Source organism: Thamnophis elegans, chromosome 8 (assembly GCF_009769535.1).
Source record: "Thamnophis elegans isolate rThaEle1 chromosome 8, rThaEle1.pri, whole genome shotgun sequence".
Classification (NCBI taxonomy): domain Eukaryota; kingdom Metazoa; phylum Chordata; class Lepidosauria; order Squamata; family Colubridae; genus Thamnophis; species Thamnophis elegans.
The window spans coordinates 506,028-512,027 of NC_045548.1; the positions used below are offsets into that span (position 1 = coordinate 506,028).

A 6,000-nucleotide genomic window follows, 5' to 3' on the forward strand; every position below is an offset into this window, starting at 1 on the left:
AACCATTTGGAGGGGAGCCTGGCTTCTGGCAACAGCCACCGCTGAATTCCCTGCGAGGACTTGCTTCCTGAAGCCCTGGCCCTATCAATTAAAGGGCTGCCTGAGGCCATCTGTACAGAAGACAGATTGACGGCTGACTCTAGTTTTCTTTTCTTAAAAATAAATGTACTAAAGATTATGGTTACAATTGCAAAAGAAGAAAGAAAAAATAAAAGAAGAAAGAATTTTAAAACGTGAAAATAACAAGAGAAAAGGAACCAGTTTGGTCTAGTGGTTAAGGAACCAGGCTCAAAACTGGGATACTGTGTGTTCTGGTCCTACTTTTTGCCAGAAAGTTGGCTGGGTGACTTTGGGCAAATCACTCAGCTCAGCTAACCTCACAGGGTTGTTGTGTGAAAAACAGGAGGAAAAAGGAGCCGTAGCTATATTCACCACCTTATGTTTAAAAATAATTAAAAAACGGGATAATAAATACATACATACTGGATGCAGAGATCAAGGAAAATAAAAAAAAGTAGAAATAGAAAGAAGTGACTCCCAACATTCATCCCAACAAGTATAAACAATTATAGTAACTTTTCACTTCCTCTGAATTTACACCCAATTATCTCTTAATCCCGTGATCTTTCTCATAAACAATCCATAAAGCATCATCATTTCAATCCTGATATCAGCAAGAGTCCATTAAGAGTTGCCAGAAATGACAACATATATATTTTAACCTTGATCCAATAGTCCAATTTTATATTCCTGCCCTTTACTTCTAACAATTTTAAATCTTAATCCATTCAAGTGAGGCCATAGAACTTGATTTCTTTTCATGTTTCCCCCTTGACACAAGAATTATCCCAGCTTTAATAAACTGTTAGCCTTCTCACATAAACTGGACAGGAAACATGACTGGATGAGCTAAATCTACTTTCCTGTAAGGCTGCAATAACAGAATCTTGTAAGTCTGAAAGTCCAGACTTCCCTTTGAACTGCTAAGTTGAGGCCTTTCCAAAGTTTCTTTAGGATGATTGCAGGTCCCTCCTCTCTGTTTCCATGGTTTCCTAGGCAGCAGATTCTCTTCCCTTTTCTCAAGGTCATTCATGCATTTCATTCCATCACTCTGCCTAATGGTGGGCTGCTGCATGGTTGCGTAGGCAAACCCTGAGCTTTGATCCCTGGCTGGCCCCGTCCTCCCATAGCATTGTGCTATCCCTTCCATACATAACTAATTTTCTGGCTCTTTTGCCCCTGCGCCCTGCTGCCCAGCTGAGCTCCGTGCTGCCCCTGCTGTACTCACCGGGGCTCCCTGAGTTGATTAGTGGCATGTTTAAAGCCCCATTTCAATCCCAAGGGGGCGTCTGTCTAAGTGAAGCAAGTGCATGTGTGCTCACAACCAGCGAACCCATTGTAATCGTCAATGCAGACCACCTCTGACTCTGCCCTTCATACTCTCTTCCCAAATCCCCAAGGGAAATAGAAGCACCTAAGAAATATGTGTCATGTTTTCAATTACTTATAATACAGAGGATTCTTATTTTATTATTTTTTCTCCACCTTCCTATGCCATTTAACCAGTGTGCCATGGTTTGCAAAAAGGAATTGTTCCTCAAATACCTTGTGTGAGTTGTGGGATCTAGCACAGCATCAGAATATCTGGAATAATGCACCTTATAATAACATCTTATTATCATCGTTTTTTTCATCTGGGCATTAGAACCATATGATTTGCTCAAATTGTACCTTGGTAAAATATGACAACACATTTAGATCTTTTCAATGAAATCTATATACTATACTACTGACAAATCAACATTTGTCTCCTTCTATTGAAACTGCCCTCCATTGCTGGATCAAGGCAGAAATTATGTTTTTTTCTGAATTAACAAAAAAAAAGTAGGATTTTGTAAGCATCCTTGAAAGCGACTATATTATATATTGCTGGCATGGCAAAATGGTATTGGTTGAACAGGATAAGCTTGGATCTTACAATCATGTGTAAAAAAGAGAAAAAGGAGAATAAAAATATTTTGCTCATGTTTTCAAATTCTACCACTAAACTTAAAAAAAAAAAATCAGCTTTTGGATTAAACTGGTAGTATTAGTGCCTATAATTCCTGTCCTAATGTCCCCATTTATTCGTATCCATTTTATGTATTCATGTTTATCCCTATATCTGTTATCTTATGCATGCATCACAAATAAATGAATGAATGAATAAATAAATAATAAATATAAAAATTAAATCTTGGACTCACCTGATATCAAATGTTCTTGCCACTAAATCAGTTGGAAAACATGCCTGGACTCATTATAAATGTTATATTATAAAAATGGAATGACTGATAGTATCGTGGATTATTCTACTCTCAGTGGTTAACAGAATTTGAAGGTCAAAATGTCAACAAACAGCTGTTAATAGCTGGAAGTCCTCAATATGGGAGCTCTTTGTCACTTGGATTTTAGATGGTTGGAAGGGATGGGAGCTGGTGCCTGTCATTCTCCCTTCCCCACACTCTCTGCAGAGGTCTCAGTTCATATGAGCTTGACAATTGACTTGGAACTCAAACAGTTGAAGTCAATTTGGTATGTGTATCTTATTAGTGTAATCATTAAAATTCATTGTTTGTGTTTCCCCAGTGAATAAGCATTACTTATTTAAGCCTCGTCATACGGAAGAACTCAGAATGATCTGATATCCACTGTTCCTCAGTGTTCCGTGAATGATTTTCATCCAAAATGCACAGACATTGCTGAATTGACAAATATAGATTATGTGCTTTGATCAGAAGAGACAACTATCCATGACCGGCCTCAATGGGGGAGGAGGGGGAAGCAGTATCTGTTCTGCCCCGGGCATTGAGGGTTCTGCTCGGGCAGCCAGTTGACTCCACGCTTGGGAATATTTTTCAGATCAAGTTTATTGTCAGGAATCCTTAATAACAAAACTTACAGTTCAGTAATGAGGTTCTTCTGACCTTCCCTGGTCTGTCCCTTCACGTGGTGTAAAAAGACATTAATTCCTCTAATGCTGCTGGTGCAAAGCTGCTTCTGCTGGTGCTGAGTGAGCAGTAATAAAACAATTTCCCCGGGCAAAATACCCCACTGCCCAATCAGGGAGCCCAGATGTGGTCACATGTTATGGGACTACATTTCCCACAAGGTAGTTGCATTTCCCTTGAGATAGCTGCTTAAAGGAGACAGCTTCTAATCTTTAAATTAACTATATACTGTTGGGACAGCACAATTACAATATTGTGGCAAAGGCACAAAGGCATTTTATGCATTGTTACCTGTGGTATTTGGCCCATTTAATAAAAAAGAAGTTCCTTCTAAGTATTCATATATAAAATTATGTGGTGGGATTGCAATCCTGTATAGATTTAATTCACAGTAATCCCAGTAATCTACGTAGTGGGGTGCTTCTATTTAGTTAGGCATATATTTGGGTTGAAATGGGAAAAAAAAGATATGCCAGCAATTTGTTGTAGATATGGCAAGTCCATGGTGGTCATTGTAGCACTTTTTGTGACCTGAACGTGATGGGACGTGTCTATGAGGAAGGAGGTGATGTGATGGACTAGAGTAACGAAGCATGAAGGAGGACATTGCAAGGAGAGGGTTGGGGCAAGAGACAGAACTGGAGCTGAGCCATGGGGACAGAAGAGGCTAACGAGAGCCACTCCGTAGAATCTTCCAGAATATATCCATTAGGTTAGGGTAGGTTAGATTTAGTCCACCAAAATTATGTCTATATCATGTATGCAAATAAAGGACTGAACGTTGGTTGGATTGTGTTATGTTCTTCTTGGGCTAGACCTAACATTGCAGCTCACTTTATCAGGTGCATAGATTAATATAGGATTTATCCCGGGGGGGTAAGGGGGGGGGAAGGAGAGGAAACAGGTTGCTATGCAAAAGTGGATTAAAGGAAAGATAAATTACGAGTACTCTATCAATTAACACCTGGTTAATGGTTTCAAAAAAACCATTTATTTGTCAAGACCTTCTGAAATGGCCTGTAACCTTTTGATATGCTGAATGTGACTTTGACAACCTCTTAGTGGTAAAGCCATTTTTTTTTCAAAACAGTCATTTTTGAGAGTATTTGGGAGGCTGAACACTGTGATAATATTTTTCCTTGTTTTGATTCCCAAATTTGGTCCACTAATTATTTTGTGGAGAATTTGTTTCATTTGTAAATGTCTATGGAGAACCTCAAACAACCAAGTCATGGTTGTCCCGAAGGTCCCAAAGGAAACTGGACTTTCTTTAAAAAAATAAATAAATCTCAAGACCATTTTCTTTGTTTCGTTTGTCTTATATAGAATCTAGAGGAGCATCACTGACAGAAGATGACCTGTCACATTAGAGGAAGAAAACATGAAGATCCCTCTATTGTGTATGTGTACTTTTGGGGACCTGTGATGGTGCTGTTGAGGTAGATTATGGGGGGGAAGTAGACATGTGGCTTTGTTGATGGATCTGGTTCTGTTATTAGCATATCAATATCCTATTATTTCTTGTTGCTTTTGAGATACTTTTGAAGGTTGGATGATTGAGTGTATGAACCTGTAGGCTCTAGTTCATTGATAATGAATTTGAGTGTTTTGATTCGTGAACTGGGTGAGAACCAGAGGTGTTCTAGAGTCTGCCTTATATCAGGTCCTCATTGGAATTCATGCATCTAAATATTCATGAATTTCTTCAATACATTGTTTGGGATAATGGTGGCATACAAATCTAACACAAAATTTAGTGTTGAGGGGATTGATGCTGCTTTAAAGACAGGGACTTTGTTTCTCACTTTTTCAGCACATAACATTGCACCAAAAATGCATAATGAGAACTGTAATTTTACTACAAATGCTTTTTAGCTGAAGAGTGAAGTAAATATTTAATACAGTATTTAATGCACTTGAACTTTCATGCAAAATCCAGTCAAATGCAGCTCGATTCTCATGAATGCCAACTTTCAGCCCATCTACTAAAATTTATATTACAGAAGAAAGTTCAACAAACTGAGAGTTTACAGTTGGTAATAGAAAACCTGTTGAACAGATATGCTAAATTTTGTCCAGTTATGTTTTAGAGTAAAAAGGAAATAGAAACCAGCATTTTAAAAATTATTTTGCACTGTTGATATTTTATAAAACAAGAAGAAAAAAAGAATACAAGATAGCAGTTGAAAACAATAAATCTTGTAATTCAAACATAGTTTACATCTAACCTGGACATAAACTATTCTATATACTTACTATACACAAGATGTCTTACGTAAATTTTCAAAAGACTTAAAATATTGTCACTCTTCATTGGGATGATAGCTCCAGGTAAGTCAAAAGCAGGTACTGAGCAAAAAGATATGATAAATGCCCTGTTCCCTTTGATGGGCAATGCATGTAAAAAATGAGTGTGGATTGATCACACTCTGGTAGTTACCATCTAGACTTTTTTTTTACTTGTTCCCCTGCATATCTCTCTCTCTCTCTCTCACACACACACACACACACACACAGAGTGAGAGGGTGGGGGAGGGCACCCATCTACTATACTAAAGCAAAACAAAAGGAAGATATATAAAAGAATAGCAACATTCTCAAAAAGTGTGGGAAAAGTGGTGGTTTTGTAGCTAATTGTAGATGCTGTTTTAAAAAAAGAAAACAGCATACGAACTAAGAGACACTTGCAAATGAAGACTGTTCACATTTCCCTTTTATGTGGAGCCAAAGTCATAAGTATTGTCTTTTGTTTTAAAGTTTACCTGGGATTATTTGACTGAGCAAATGACGAACAGTAGGCAGGAGAGAAAAGGAACAATCTGTTCCTCCAAGGTAAATAAAATCAATTATACCTTGTGCTGCTCAGTTTGGTTGGCCATTTTAAGTGGGCCATATTTCTGCATGCAAGTATCACATGAACAATTGACTTTGAGTAAAGCATACTGATTTCCAATATGCATTTATTTTGACTAATTAAATAGAGCCATTATGAAGTCTGAGGCAAGGCCGG

The 6,000-nt window shown here is 37.9% G+C and overlaps 1 long non-coding RNA gene across 1 annotated transcript in view; it reads right to left on the minus strand.

Annotated features, from left to right (window-relative positions):
- Positions 1 to 2,872, minus strand: part of LOC116512151 — a 175,162-nt gene extending 172,290 nt beyond the window's left edge. Inside the window, exon 1 of the long non-coding RNA XR_004255827.1 lies at positions 2,247 to 2,872. This is a non-coding gene — a long non-coding RNA (uncharacterized LOC116512151). The remainder of the gene's footprint in view (positions 1 to 2,246) is intronic.
- Between the last annotated feature and the right edge of the window lie 3,128 nt (positions 2,873 to 6,000).